A 17,103-nucleotide genomic window follows, 5' to 3' on the forward strand; every position below is an offset into this window, starting at 1 on the left:
ACACCCCGTATAAAATTCATCTAATAAACCGTCAGGTGTAAAAACTTGATATAAAAGTTTGCGTAAATTTCGTACATTCGTACTTAGACATTAGTAAGCTGGACTCTGCTGCGATATAAGTAGAAGCCAATAGCAATGGAATCATACTTTAAACCTCCAGATCTTTTATACATTGAAGGAAGCCTAGCTGATAACTGGCAAAAATTTGAACAAAAATTCTAAAATTTTCTGACTGCTACAAGTTTAAGCAATGAAAATGAAAAAAAAGGTTGCAATTCTATTGAACTTAGTTGGTGATGATGGTCTTGATTTATTTAACTCTTTTGATCCGTAACCGGAGACCCAGAAAACTCTTGATAATATCTTGAAAAAATTTAGAGATCACTGTGAACCAAAGAGAAATGTTATATTTGAAAGGTTCTTATTTAACAGTATAACGCAAAAAGAGGGACAAAGTTTCGATAGTTTTCTGACAGAATTAAGAACAGCAGGAAAAACAATGGTTATGGTAATTTATTAGAAGAATTCATAAGAGATAGGCATCTACAACCATAGCATGAGAGAAGAATTGTTAACAAAATCTGATCTAAAGTTAATACAGACATCTGTAGAACAAAAGAAGTTAGTCAAAAACAGCTGAAGGCTTTGCAAAATGAAGCTAGTGTAAGCTCTGTAAAATATAAGCATTTTTTGGAAAAAAAAGAAGGGAAATGTGAATTCTGTGGCTATGTACATCGAGAGAAAAATTCATGTCCTGCTTGGAATAAAACATGTGCAAAATGTCAGGGACGCAATCATTTTGCGAATGTGTGTAAAAAAGAAATTGACTTTAAATATTGTTAAAAAACTAGGGCTTCTTGATAAAATGCAAAAACCTAAAGTCAAACTAGCTTCGTATAGCAGTCATGATTATGTATTCGCTCCATTAGGAGAAATCACTTTAAAATGTCAAGTTAATGCTCTATCTGAAAAAGTTTCTGGTCAACTTTGTATTGGGTCGAGCATCTTCAGGGTACGCTTGGAGGCCGAGCTCCAAATGTACGAGCAATATTTTAAAGTTGGACGAATCAGAACGTCATAGTTACGTTGCTAGTAAACAGATTCAATAAAGGGTGTCAAAAAAGGTCTCTAGGATAGATAGAAAGCTGCAAAATAATTGGTATTTGCTTGGTAGAAAATGTTCGTAACTTAATTGGTATTCAAGATAAAAGGCGTTGGGAAAAATTTTTCAAGATTTTGCAAAACCATTGTATTGAAATTTCATACCAGTATGTTCTGGAAGCTGATAAATCCCACAAATTTGTTTTTATATCGACTCTCATAGAGGGCACTAATTACACGGTTAGTGTTAAGTATTATTGACTTTACGTTATTAATCAAAATGTGGGAATATTTTGATTTGAAAATTATTGAGTAATAATAGATACTGCAATAGAAAAAGAATGAATTAGAATAAGTGTTCAAAAGTATATAAAATATTAAAACAATAATGGATATAAGACTGAAAAAGTTAGTTGTACCAGATATAGGGGAGAATCAAAAAGGTTTTAGTTAAGGAAAATCAACAGTAGATGACATTCATACTAAAAACAAGAGATCAATCAATGCTGTGAGTACAAAATTGGAATGCTAATGCTATTCGTCGACAGTCTGAAAGGAGGACAATTATAAAGGACATGGAAAAAGTGAAAGATCCCAAAAATTCATACAATTAGAAAAAGTGACTATGCTAAATTCTACGGTAGGGGTAATAGCAAAAGAAGGACCATCGAGGCATTTGAAATAAATGTTGCATTAATGCAACATGATGGACCCAAAATTCCCACAAATTGTAACGGAGACAGGAAAAAGAGGATTCAAAATAAATCAGAAAAAGACAAAATTATGCAAATTGAAAGAAACAAGGAAGTTCGCAAACTTCTGTTCTAAGTAGTCGACACCTTTAAGTACTTAGGAACAGTGATAAGCAACAAAAAAAGACAAAGATTTCATGCAGGATATCGGACATATAATAAGTATAAAATTATAATGTAGGGCATGAGAATAAGTCGAGAAACTAAAGAGTGATAAAATTAGTGGTTACAAACGCTGCGGAAACTATGAGACTAACAAATATGAGGGAAGAATAATTAGAAAAATTTATGGACCAGTGAAAGTTGGAAATAATGAATAGACTTGTGAACTATGAAATGAAGAATATATGAGAAAATGAGGATATAGTAAACATAATTGAAGCAAAAAGGAAACAACGATACGTACACTATAAAATAATTGATAAACGGCTGGGTACTGTGTAATACGAAAGATTAAAATCGCATGAACGAGGAGGCCACTGAACCGGTGCTTCTGTAGTTCTACCAATCTAATCCAATCTATCAAAGTGAGGTAGATCTCTATTGTGCATAAAAAATGGAGATCATCGCTCGATAAGCCTTAAATTTTCTAATATCTCAAATAAGTGCTTGTTTAACAAATCCAAGTACATATCACCGGAGATTTTCTTTTTTTGGTCTTACTTTCCCAGTTTCTTGACAACGGCGTCCAATTGCTCTAAATGTATTTCATGAAGTAAGTTTCTCTTAGGAACACATAACTGCTGCACTAGAGTTTTCTGAACACCTTTCTTTAAAACACCCTGTGTTAGAGTGATGTACCTGACTTAGCCACTGCTTGGGAATGGAAAAAAATTGGAAGTGCTTCTATGACGGGCACTTATTGAGACAAGTACAAATAAAACTGAAACTTACAATTATGAAACATTCAATTTCGTATGTTAAATTTCCTACATTATTTCTGAAGTAGTTTAATGCCATTCATAAAAATTTAGAACAGCTAATGAAAAACCGTAACGAATCCTCTTGAGAATAGCGTGAAACAACAGTGTATTAACAAAGTTGATGATTTTGCAAACGATGTAATACGAAAAACATTTCATCGCTTTCACACACGTTAAAAATTAGATCCTGTCATGATATATCTCTGTTTGTACACATGTTCGTTAATTGCATAGTGACCATATTAATTGCATTATAAAACCGTTGGAAGTGCTTTATAGATTTTTACCAAGCTTTCATTATCGTCCATTGTAACGGGTGACAAATGGAAGTTGCCAAAAGTAATCACTTGAGATGATTGCAGGGGAGAAATAATAAAAACGTGCAATTAGTCACTGAAGTAGTCATTTTTATTTGAAATAGGTTTTATTTTAATTGAACATTCTCAACAGACAAAAAAATTCAAAAAACAAAATGACAAAACCTGGCTAGGGAATGACTATTAATAGTAATATTCTCGAACTGATGCTCATCTGAACTTGCAAAATGATAGTCATTTTTGAAAGCTACGAAAAATTTGTTCAATTGTGGATGAAGAAATATTAGAAATTCCTTTTCTAATAGCTCCTCTCGAATCATATTTCGTCTTAGGGTTTTCTGCAGAACTGTAATCTTCTAGAAAACCCCATAAGAAGAAATCCAACGGTTTAAGTCCGGTTAGTACTGAGGTCATTCTAAGATACGTCTTCATACTTGAGATAGCCAAAACCGATGACGCGTTCATCATAAACTTCCAAACTTGGTACGAAAACCTCTATATCCTTCAGTATAGTTTTTCCATCTAGAATGTAAGCACTCGATGAGATCCACCTTTTCTTTCGAAAGGTCACTGATTTTAAAGTAAACGTACTGCTCTTTACGCCGTCTCAATAGAAACTAACAACATTCTAGAATATATCTAGGTTAGCCGAACCTTATACGGAAAGAGGGGGAAAGAGATGCATATACTTTAGGCAACTTCCCTTTTGTCACCCGTATATACGAGAGTAGTTTGACGGTAAACTTTCGCTGCCAAAATTGTATATAAATTTGACAGTTTGGTATATAAAGGAAACTGTTTCCTTTGTTAAAGGAATTTAGAGACAAAAAATTCCGAACGATTAAAAAGAACCAGGAAAAGTTACGTAAATATGACCATCGTTAACTAACTACTCCAGTTATGTTGATAACATCCGTAGACTTTTAAACTGATCGGTTATGCAAATTATGCAATGATTTACAAAAAGATAAATATATAAAAAGCTACCTACAAGGTCGCTGCGGTGATTGCTTAATGCTGATTAATAGTCTGCTCGCAATTTAAATGAAAATGAATGTTCTGATACCTTTAAAAGTAATCATGGTAAAGTTTTCTGTCAACGTGTCAAAATTAATAAAGCTTGGGTACACTATTATATCCTAGAAACAATGTTTTGAAATTAAAGAAAAAATGACCACATTATATAAGTATTAAAAGTCATCTATCTGTCTGATGACATGTCAACCCCGAAAACGTAATCATCCTTCAAACCACCCTCCTAATCTACTGAGTGTTCCGGGACTTGATGCAAAAAATTCGGGAGTGTGTAGATGACGTGAAAATAATGCTGTGACATAAAAAAATTGCTCATACGACTCCTCGTTTTTGAGTTGTAGGCATAGAAGGTTGTGAAACTAGAACACATTTACTATTTCTAAATTATATTTTGGAATATTATGAATTTTTAATGAATGTTTCCACATAAATAATTCTACACCACTATCTGAGGCCAGGTGCAGCTCATGCCCAATAATTAAAAACCCGTTTCATCAAACATTTCTTGAAGAACTAATAAATGAGTAAATAAACATTTGTACTACATACTATCGAAAATCATATTACTAATGAACGATAGAATAAACTTCCATTGTGACGCAAGGCAGAATGTTGTAATGTTCGAAGAAATATCCTCCGTAGACTCAAGAAGTGTGTAGAAGTGCAAGATGCCCACCTCGAACAGTTATTATAGTTTTTATTTTTCTACATTCCAATTTTTTTATGTACCTAAGTAACACGATGTTCAACAGTATGCAGTTCAATTAGAAATGTTTGATTGTGTTTCGATACCTCTTGTAAGTATTTTCAATAAATAATTACAATTTATGATAATTTTTTTCAGAATTTATCTTTATGTCGAACGGTTTTCTTGCCATGTACAACGATTTAAAAATTTACAAATGTCTAAACCATAAATTCTATCGAGTTAAACAAAGAATACCTTTTTGTTGAAAAATCGATTCAAAAATTCATTATTGTTATCTTTATCACAATTCAATTGTTAATATATCAGAATATTCACTTTTATTTCTTACAATTTGTGCATATTCAAAGAACAACCAGCAAGTTTTACTTGGAGTTGAAGATTCCTTTAAAACTCACTGTGTATAGCTAAAGATCTGCCATAAAAGTGACACAGCCTAAAACTATTAAAAAACAAATTTTGAATATTTTAATTTTAGCGAGTATAAAGAGCAGCAAGTGGTCTCGAAAATATAACACTTTCAGATTTCTTCTTAAACTCATTGTTATTCAAATAAACTGTATAAATTAAAAATAAGTTTTAGTACAAATACAATAATTTACCTTGAACAAATTAAAATTTCACTATTAGCACAACCACAGAAAAACTATTAATAATTTTTGGTGATGACTGAATGAATAAGTAAACCGGCGAGTGTATTCCGCACCAGAGACTGTGACTGTTTTGTTGTCTGCTTTATGTAAATATATGCGATTTAGAGTTTTCCAAAAACACGTCACGTATCGAGAAGTACGCACACGTATCTAGTACTTATCATATACACAATCTCACGTTTATCTGTAAGCTTACAGGATGATTAAGGATCAAACAGATCCGGCCTAATAAGCTAAAATATTAAATCGAAAAACCTTTGATGTACTACTAGAGGGATTTTTGAAATCCAAATTCAATATTATCATATAATTTTGGGAATTTATTTATCTACTTTAAAAAATTTTCTTTATATCATTAAATGTGGAATAAAATCCCGAAGTGTAATCGGGAGAACCATAATTTTTAGCGCATTCTTTACAAAAAAAAATGCGCTACTATTACCATTTTTTCCATTCGTTCGTCTGTAGCAACGATATTTCCTCACAGGAAGCATGTAACTAGCTCGGATTTCTTGCGTTTAATTATTGTAAAGCTGTAGATGAGAAAGAAATTTTGAGCATTATTAGGAAAAAATTGATGAAAATAACTAGAATGTGATCCCATTGGCCAAATAACCTGAAATGAGATTAATTTACGTGAATTGATATCAATCAACGTCAATAGACATCATAAGACATCGATCAACATCAAATGACAATAGCCATTAACTGGCTTCAATGGACTTTATTTTAAGTCATTTGATGATATTTCTCATTTCATAAACCAATTATTATGAGAATTGTCAACAAATAATATGAACAAAATTTTAGAAGTAAATAAAATTATTGATATTTTTCTTGTTTAATTTTTAAAGGCAATTTCCTCTTATAAATTGAGATTTTTCTTAATATTCACTGATTGCCAATAGTAAAAACTGCGATATAGTCTCTCGTGCCAAGAGGACAACGGCTTTTTAATTGTTTGATATTGTGGTAAATGCTAGAATCTCGAATTTAACTATGTTTGGACTAGTCATGAGGTAAACAAAGGGTGCACATATATTCTATAATAAGAATCTATATATTCTAAACACCCAGAACTTACTATTTGTTGCATATTTTAGAGAAAATGTAAAAAATATATATTATTTAAAGGTCTTTGAGCTACAACCGTCCACTTAGCATTAACATTTTAGGTGCGTAGTCGTAGAGTTATCTAGTAAAAAGAATTGAAAATATGAGGCAATAAGATTTTTCTCCAAAATTACTGTCAATGTAAATACTATACAAGATATCAGAAAGTTCGACTAAATTGTAGACAATTTAATTAGCTTTCATTTTGCACATAACGGCCATGTTTTTACGATACATAATTCCCGAGATATGAAAAACCCAAAAATTGGATCCTCGAATCCGTCGGATTAAACGCTGCTGCTGGGAATCGAAGTAATTGAGTCAAAAATTGTGTTCTAAATATCTCCTCCTACACCTTTTTTGAGGATTTGGTGACTGGGCTACTGTTTTGTAAATATGACCAAATAAACACCGGTTTAGATGCAGCAGTATTAATTCATAATGGAGAAGTTTTGACTGAGCAATGCTTTCCAAATTAATGGTATTCCTTTCGATTATCTATGATTTCTCAACATCAATAAAATTCAAGAATCTATGGATTCTAAATGACTAGTATTGTTTGCAATACATTGAGATAGTAGTTGATAACTGTCAACCTAATCACAAGTGAAACGCGTTCTCCCGAAATACGTAACAGTTTAAGAATCTTGATTGAATCACTTCATATAATCTAGACATAAACCTTGAGAAACTATTGATAATATCAGCAATAAACAAAAATTTAGAGCATTCTACATGCGGCAAAAGCAATAAAAGTAGAATAACTGAAGTTATTAGAACCTTTTATCAATAGAAACTAACTAGTATTGAAAATACATACTTCGTATGTTTATATGGAAGTCTATTGATCAACCCAGTATGTTGGTCAGTTAAGAATTGATTTGTAAACCCGTACGTAAATTTAAAAGTTACTTCATCCTTTGACATATCCTGTACAATCGTAATTATTAGAGTCTGAGAGAATACCTTTTTCTGATTCAATTTTAGATTACAATTGATTCACATCTATTCCCCTTAGTAATTGTTTCTCATTTAGCTAGATAAAAACATCAAAACAATTAAAAAAAATTTTGCCAATCATTCTTTCAATATTTATTTTTGAAATAGTAAATTGCCACCTTAGTGGAATCAAACGTGAATCAAACGTGACTAGTAACTATTCAAAGGTAAACGTCTGTCAGCTGTTCAGCCTGAAGCCTACTTTTTCAAATGTGATGTCCACTCTGTCTGTAGAAAAACTCGTATACCGTAACCTTCGTTTGTATAGGGACTGTTTTCTGTTTTGCATTAAAATTGTTGTGAAATTTCACATGCATGGAGTTTGGAAAAACTACTACTGAAACTCATAATTTATTGAAAAAAGTGTATGGGAATGAATTTGTCTTGTCCCCGTATTTTTTAGTGGTTTCAACGTTTAAGATGGACGATCAGATGTTGAGATTTATGTTCAGGTGTCACTTCCACGTCAAAAACGGATAAAATTTCAAAAAAAGTCGGTAATCTTATTCGAATTAAACGTCGCATGATTATTCGTGCGATACCTAATGTATGAGAATTGACAAAGAATGTGTACGACAGTTTACCTAAAAATTTTAACATGCGAAAAGTGTGTGCAATACTGTTGTCTCATTCCGTTCTGTCCGTCAAGAGCTTTCTAGCCAAATACAACATCCTTACAACAACCTTAATCGCCGAATATTACACCATCTACCCTAAGGTCAAATTTTCATTAAAAGCAACAAGTTTTAAGTATGTTGAAGCTATGGAAGAAAAAAAAGACCTCCTGCACTGTTTAGAAAAATGTAAGATTCGCTTGGAGCGATGTAGGGATAGAGAAGGGGTATATATTTATAATGGGTGATAATAAACAATACATAATTCCAAAATAAAGTATTTTACATGACCAGTTTCGTTATCGTAAACTAGTAGTTTGCATTTTCAATTATGATTTATTTCAACTTAAACATCAAGATTGAGGTAGTGAATGTATTTATTGATGAAAACTATCCCAGCATTTAAACCCTGATCGGGTTAACTTGATCATGGTTTCCGAAAAGCCTTATACTTTCTAATGAAAATATCGTTTCCGTGTCATACTATCGTGTTGCCTGTTTTGTGAACGTGGAACTTTTGCGAACTCCACATTATCTCTTTAGCAATCCCAAATATTTTTTCATCCCGACTCCTTTAGAGGTAGTGCCCTATTCTCGATAATTCTCTTATAAAATTAAGAATTCACACTAGCAGCAATTATTTTTTTCTCATTTGATTCCTAAGATTCAATTTCTTTGGAAATATCGGACCTCATACTTAGTGTAATCAACCATGCATGTCACTCCTTTATTTGAATATCAATACTATAAAAGACGTAATTTTTAGACTTCAGTTGAACTTCATGATATTTATTTCTTTACAAACATCGAATATAGGTGTAGAAAAATAAACTTTGGGTTGATACCTATATGTTTCTGTTCATCTCAATATTCTGTATGCGTTGATGACCTTGTCTACTGTTTTCGATAAAATTTGTCGTAACAGTAATACGAGGATGGTATCAGAAGTATATGGCCCAACAAAGAAAATACAAACATTTTGGAAAAAAATATATTTATTTTTCAACGTAATCTTTTTTTAGCGATATTTAATAAGTTCTTCACCCTTTTTATGATAGAAGCCTTCAAGCTCCTCACAATAACATTAACTATCAACATCAAATGCGGCACCCATCTTGCGCACAGCTTTCTCACTTTTGCAGCAAGCACTTTTTGAAATGTCTGCTATGTCTGTTAGCTCGTGCACTTTAGTTTAGTAGTCGTCCAGTACTGCTTTGTAGATTTCCTCTACATTTCTAGAGTCGTCACCTCATTGTGGACAATTCTTTAAAACGGGAGTTACATTGCCGCTTTATCGAAAATATTCAGTTTTTCCTGTTTTGCGCTAAGTTCAGTTTACAAATAACTGAACTTATCCACCTTTATAACAATACAATAGTAGAATTCTCCTAGTTTAGAAGTCAGACTGTGATGCAACTGTTTCAAATTACTTTTAGTTTAGATAAAACTGTTAGTGGTTAGCTAAAGTCATCTCTTACAATAATCTTCATCGAGCGTGCACCGTAGTATGCAAAAAGTCCTTGAAAAAAACAAAATGCACCGTTCCACTTTTACTTGCAACAGAAATTAACTGAAGTTGTTTTGGAAGAAGATTAGTATTTTGTGGGAAGGCTTGACAAAAAGTTAATCAACAGGGAGATTTTTTCGACTATGTTTAAAACCACGTTTAAAGAAATGATTGTGTTAACAGGCAAAACCTTCACTATTATTCATCAACTAATCCATATCACATAGTGACACACAGTCAAACTAGATGGTCGTTGAATGTGTGGGAAGGTATTGTTGGTGAACATGTAGTAAGACCATATTTTTTTGACATATAAATGCTGAGATGTGTTTAGATTTTCTAGTAAACCAATTACCTCTTTTATTGGAAGAATTCCTACTTCGTACACGTCAAAGGATATGATTTTAGCATGATGAAGCGTTTGCTCACACTAATTTCGTTTCTGTGGTAATTTTGAACACCTCCTTTGATTATTAAAACGTGTACGTATATTGTAGAAAATAGGACAGCTTTAATTATTTCATTACTGTAGTTCATTTGATATATTATACTTTTTTTTGTATTTGTTTCTACAGTATCAAATAGCAATGATGATATGTTTTTGACAAATAGATCATATCCAATATAATAATCAAATAATTTTAAAATGTGAAGACTAATGATGGCTATAATCCCCCAAATTTTCAAACTGATATCTCAAAGGCACTAAACTTTATCACAGTAATCAATCACCCAGTACAGTAGGTGATGTTGAAACAAAAAATCTACCGAATATAAAGTTGTTTGTTTCTTATCTAATTTTCAAATTGATATCTCAAAGGCACTAAACTTTATGAAAGTAATCAATCACCCAGTACAGTAGGTACTAGGTTTGTTTCCTATCTCAATTAAGCTCAAAGTGATGATTAAATTAATTCAAAGTACAAATTTTTAATTTCATATTAACACAAACAATATTCATAAATATCTTGTGAAGTAAAATTTTCAAAATATTCGTACGAGTTTAAATAAGCACAATAAATTTGTTAATTGAGTAGGTATACATTAATACTATATAACTTGTTTTGATACCAAACATTACTTTGTTTAGCAAAAATAAACATAATGATATAAAATGTAATGACCGCTTATTAATATTAACACTCAATATAAACAACGATACGCAGTGCTCAAGGTAGTTTGCATGTCGATTTTAATTCGTAGGCTTGGTTTAGTGGGTTAACATAAATATTTATTTCATTGTCCCGATAATAACTAAATACGATGGGTCGATAATATAATGGAGTGGTTGAATTGGTTTGACAACGTGAATAATTTGAATGAATCAAATAAAACGAAATAAAGATAAGGTCTATAGTTTATTTCAGAAAGGTATAATTATAAAACATAACACAAAGATAATTTGATATACACATTTCTAAATTTAAAAAAGTCAAAATATGTTTTACATATTTTAAAAACTAATTTTCAATCAGAAGAGATTTAGCAAGAATAACTCTTGTTAATTTATATATCAATTATTCATCTGTTCTTGTGCAAATAATGGTATCTATGTACAATATGAGATATGATAATTCAATATTATAACTCAATATTATAAATAGGGAAAGTTTTTTGGAATTATTTATGAACCGAATATCGAGGGTATTCTGTACTTAGTGATGAGTAAATATGAGAACAAGACTAAGACCAGGTTAGTTTTGGTCTTACAAATGTGGTCTTGGTCTTACAGGGTCCAGTCTTGGTAAGTTTTTTTGGATGTTTATTGGATGCGATTGGGCGAAAAAAATTGATTTCACATCTGTAAATATATAATTGGTGACCTTTTCATGGAATCCAACTATTTTAATTTCTAGATAGTGGCCAAAATTTATAATTTTAGTCTTTTTGCTTTTTTGTTTTGATCGAGGAGAAAGCTATTCTTAGATTCAACAATTTCACAATTTGATAGACAGTTTAGAAACGGAAGCCTCAATTCCAACAATAAAAACCAACAAAAAACTACACAGTCTTGATTTGTAAAACAAGATGAAGACGACTGTTGAACTCCTCAATATATTTTATAGGTACCCACAAGAATTAAATAATTATATACAACAATATAACATAAGTTTTTGCAAATGAAGTAATAAATAATAAAAGATTTATTATTGTCAAAAATATTGAGAGATAAATACATTATGGAATTCCTTATTGTGTACACCTCCAGATCTAAGTACAAGTAGCTGATGATGTCATACAGAATTATTTACCCGATAAATCCAAAAACAAATATAAATGTGTATAGAAAATTTTTTCAGTATCGTTTCTATGAACTTTCTACTTCATGTTAAAGAGCAAACTCAGCATATATAGTGGAATCAATAACAAAAATTATTTAGAACTAACGTGAATCAGATAAACATGTAGCAAAAAAAAATAAAACTTTCCCGCCAAAACAAGTTAATAATTCCAAAAATAGCCCCCGGTGAGAAATACCTGCAAAGGTGATAGATTTCACATGGACTCAACTGTTTTTATCATCTAGTCAAGGGATTCTCAACTGGTGTATTACGAGGAAAGGCCACAGACATGTCGTAAGTTGTTAAGACTAGTCTCTAATTCTATGATGAGTACAATTGCTTCATTTTCGTCTAATTATTCCCTTTTAGTTTATTGACGACGGAGTTCATTTTTTTCAATAAATAGTACGTGCAATATATATATGATTTGTTAGATATTATTGGAAACAAAAGTTTAAAGCAGCAGTAGTGTCCACAAGGGGAAATTTGTCTTGAACTACGACTTCATCACGACACCAATGTTGAGGTCATCCATCTCCTTGTCATTGAAGAAATAGAGAGAAGACACAAAATACATTGCAACATTGCGAAAAATACTGTTTTTATGGAATTCAGCAGAATAATTTAATGAGAATCTCAAATTTTCTTAAGGCCGTTTGATATGATGCAATTTCTGACAAAATCAATAGACGAATATTGCACGTTGCTTCATACTATGCAAGTTTCTTGAAATCGCATTATGGTTATCACTGATAAAAATTTATCAATCAAAATATTTTGTGGATGGTTTGACAATGAAAATGACAAAGTTAGGTGACAAGAAAAAGTAGTCAAAGCATCACTGGCAATCATTATCTGCTGCTAATCTGCTTTTTGGAGTCTGATGACCTTAGCACTCAGTCGATGGTGGTCTAAGACACATGAGTTTTGCTAGAAAATCAGACGAAAATACAATAAAAAGTTATTGGAGAATGAATGAAAAACTATTTGAAAAACTCCCAAGGAACGATAACTATGATATTCTTGACGAGAGACGTAATATCAGCAGATCAGAAACCCATTTCTCCCTAGAATGGTAAATTGCACGTAATAAAAATGGCACCAAACCGATGTTGTTGCAAGTGCAAGATCTTGCATGAAATAATCAGCTGAACTTCATCTGCACATGCTCTTAATCAAAAAATATTGCATCTTGTATTGCACTATACGTTGTATTTCATCATGTCAAGCGGCCTTCGGAAATAACTAATTGTTGTATGTCTGGGTTGATTTTTGTCAAAAACAGAATATTATCATTTTTCAGAACGATTTCTTGATTCAGATTTTCAATTTACAATCATGGAAAGGTTTTGAAAGCAAATCAGTACTTTCAGTACATTCTTCATTTCCAATTCTTTCGAATAATCTTTTCACAGTTTCGAGGAATGCTTGGGATGGTTGTTATGCTGGAAGATACATTTCCTGCCGATGATGCGCTGACACAACGTGTCAAATTTTCCTTTTTAAGATTTTTATACCCTTCTTTCTTCAATTTTAACGAGGTTTCCAACCGTCCTCCTTTCAACGCATCCCCAAACCATCACCGAGCCTCCACCGTGATTTACAGTCGGGATTAGACATACATCTAACATCCGTTCTTGCTTGCTTGCTCACAAACATTCTTCTCTTAGACACAAAAACCTCAAACTTTGATTAATCACTCCATAAAACTCTCTCCCACTATTCATGTGTCCAATTTTTGTGTTCTTTAGCCCACTGCAACCTCTTAATTTTATTTTGACGTCTTGAAAGAGTTTTCGTTACTGCTACCTTTTCAAGAAGGCCAGCTTCTCTTGATGATCTTTTCACAGTAGACGTACTCAAAGGCAGATCCCTAGATTCTTTGATTTGAGCTGCTATCTCTGAGCCCGTTTACTGATTGATACAATACGTTCATCTTCAGCGTTTGTGATATTGCGAGGATGCCCAGAATGCTTTCTATCGCCAAAGCTCCTGGTGGATGCATATTTTTTACGGCGTAGTCCATGGTACGTCGAGGTATCTTTAATTCAGCGGTTACTATTGCCCAGACTATGCAAAATGGCGATTAATGCACGAGTTTCAACCGATACTTCCTTGATTTCACCCATTTTAAAATTTACAAGTCTGAATTTGCGAGAACGAAAAAATTCGTAATTGAACTTCTCAAGAGGTTCTCAAAAAGTATAAATCCCAGCACGTACTCATTGGGCTAACTGGGACTAAACTTAAATTGTCAGTTAAAGAATGATAAACAAATCAGCCGGTACTTGTAAGTTTTAACTTATCGCACTCACTCATATGAGTAAAAAGAGAGATGTTTTGTCAATGGTTGTGTTACCAATACGGGAGATATACTCTTTGAATTCTTGTGCAAGCTGAAAATTTCTATTTTCAATTATTAATAAATTAATGCTCACTAACGTCTTGCAAACAGAGTCTTGGGTAGTGGTGGTGTTTTTACTATGTTAATATATTTATCACAATTAATTTTTTTGTATACGGAAGCCTACTTTACGATATTACTGTAAGGGGGTCGTGAAATTTCTCAATCTCTAAGAGGCCCGCAGCATTGAGAACCTTGGATCTAGTCAGGGATATAAATTTTTTTAGATTGCTTTCATAATGTGCATTTTGGGTGCTTGTCGGGTAGCAGAGTTGCATTCCATGAAAACTACTGAGAAGTTCTTGGATTTGATTTTAAGGTCTATCTACCATACATTGAAATTGTTCGAGTATTCTCAATTACGGGAAATTTTTATATCAAGGTAAGAAATATTTAAATCTTCGTAAAAGATATTATTATATAAATTTTAACGTTGAAAATATAACTCGCCAAAATGAGCATAAATAAATTTGGAGCAATGTGGAAAAATATGCTGGAGGGAATATAACCCAACTGGAACGCCGCGTCGTGACGGGTGGCTATCAACTACTACGGCTGAGGAATACATTTATGATTTCGAAAAGAATAGGACAGCTTCTACAAATATAATAAAGTTTTCCACACCTCAATCTGTTAGTACATCAACAATATATAAACGAAAACTACAAAATGGCTCATATAATCCAGCTTCCAGTTTACTAATTATTCAAACTGTGTTGTTAAACTTTTGAATAAACAAGGCAACTTAAATCCTTGTAGTTGTGTTATAGAGGTAACTATACAAATTTGTGAATAAATTTCTTTCTTTGTATTTTTATCTTAGTACTTATTTTGGTGATTGTAAAAAAATATCAACTTTTAGTAAATAATATAACTATATAACTTAATGATCTACTCAATCTTCCTATATTAACAGTAATTGAATAACATCCTTTTAATTACCAAAAAATTACAAACGTACTTTAAAGTGAAGCAATCTACGTCAAATACTTTTTGTTGGAATTAGGTCATTTAACTAACTTTGCTCCCTTCATGTCACGAATCGTTTTTGAAAAGTTTCTGTGATGTAACATTTTCGTCTTTTAGAAATAATACACTTTTTGTTTCTTATCATCACTTAAAATAAATTCAATTAGCAGAATAATTTTGTTAACTAGTTTTTTATTGACATGTCTTGACGAAAATAGAATGTATTTTTGGTTGGAATCATATATTTTTCTACTCCATCAATATTTATTTGTTTCTCTTAGTGCTTAGAATAGAGAAGAGAAGTTCCATGTTCCAAACTAAAATATCATTATTTCCGGAAAATGTTCAGAATCTTTCGCTAATTCGCGAGATGTGCAGCGGAATGAAACTCAACCATGATTCAATGTTATTTCTACAAATATTTTCTTTGCCGCTCATCATAAAGTGAATCAATAGCAATGCTTTTGGATATCAGAATATGTTGAACCAACAAGAATATGTTGAAAATTGCTTTGTACAATCAGTAAAGTAACATTATTGAGGAACTAAATACCTTAATCATATATTAAAACGTTTTTTAGTTCTACATTTATGACTAAACTATTTATAATTTTTATACGGTTTTAATTGATTTCATTAATTTTCATATCAACTCTCATCAGTTATGAATTGAATGTGTAGTATAAGCAAAAGATTAGATGATTAGAAGTCCATGTAGTAGAAAGAATTCACCACATGGCCCATGAATGAAACTTGTCGCCAGAGCTTAGCTTGGATAAAATAGAGTTAGCTCAATACAATATATTATTTATTGTTAATGAATAAATGTTTTGTGACTTTTGTGCTTTTGCTGACCTCACTTCACAAAAAAATATGAACTTTCGACAAAAAAATAATACTCTGCCATGAAGAAGATGTATATAAAATTCCCCCCAAGATTAGTAGAAGCCTTGTTGAAACATTAGTTATATTGGGATCTCTTAGAGCTGTTACATAATTTTCGACTAGTTATTGATGTTTTTAAAGTGATGAATTGAGTAGAGGAAGATCAGTTGTTAGGAACCTCCGTTCATTATAACTGGGAATAAATAAAGAAACAACCTATAGAAAGATTTAATCTATAATGTATATATTTTTTGCCTTAGAAGATTTATCTGAAATTAATAGTTTTGTTTGTTATACAACTTCCTCAATATTTTTTAGAACCAATCTTCAAAAACCTTCGCACTCCAGTCAAAATGGTAATCAACCACCATCGACACAACCGTTTTTTTTTTATTTTATGACAAAGATAACAAAATGGTCACCTCTATCAAACGTATGTATTTATCGATTTTAGTCAAGTATTTGACAAGGTCTAGAAACATGGGCTGAAATTCAGGATCAAAATAATTTTCCTCCACATTAGTTCTATCCAACCAAAAGAAACTTGTGTGGAAAGTGTATTTTGAATACATTAATATGTATCAGATATACAGGAGGCACAGCACACAACATAAACACTCGCTGATGATACAGTACTACAAATAGCATCCAGAATATCCAAGTTCACTTAGGAATAATATCAATAGATATATAAATGGAGGATTGAAATCATAGATACCACCTTCAAGTGCCTCTCTTCAGTGTACTTCGGCCTAAACGAGAAAATGCATGCAAGTAGAGATGCTACATAGAACAAGTTACCAAATTCTCTGTTTTTAACAGGTAGTTATGGGATTAAATACA

The 17,103-nt window shown here is 31.9% G+C and overlaps 2 protein-coding genes across 9 annotated transcripts in view; one reads left to right on the forward strand and one right to left on the reverse strand.

The window, feature by feature from the left end:
• The window catches only part of LOC130897867 (uncharacterized), a 248,697-nt gene that overhangs the window by 99,791 nt on the left and 131,803 nt on the right, over positions 1 to 17,103 (forward strand). The window lies entirely within an intron of this gene.
• Positions 1 to 17,103, reverse strand: part of LOC130897866 (uncharacterized) — an 84,609-nt gene that overhangs the window by 27,413 nt on the left and 40,093 nt on the right. The window contains exon 1 of one of the 7 annotated variants that reach the window (XM_057806805.1): positions 5,437 to 5,639. The exons of the other annotated variants lie outside the window; for them this stretch is intronic. The gene's annotated coding sequence lies outside the window, so the exon portion shown is untranslated. Of the gene's footprint in view, positions 1 to 5,436; positions 5,640 to 17,103 lie in introns of those variants that run through there. 7 annotated transcript variants of the gene reach the window in all.

The sequence above is a fragment of the Diorhabda carinulata genome, chromosome 9, assembly GCF_026250575.1.
Source record: "Diorhabda carinulata isolate Delta chromosome 9, icDioCari1.1, whole genome shotgun sequence".
Classification (NCBI taxonomy): domain Eukaryota; kingdom Metazoa; phylum Arthropoda; class Insecta; order Coleoptera; family Chrysomelidae; genus Diorhabda; species Diorhabda carinulata.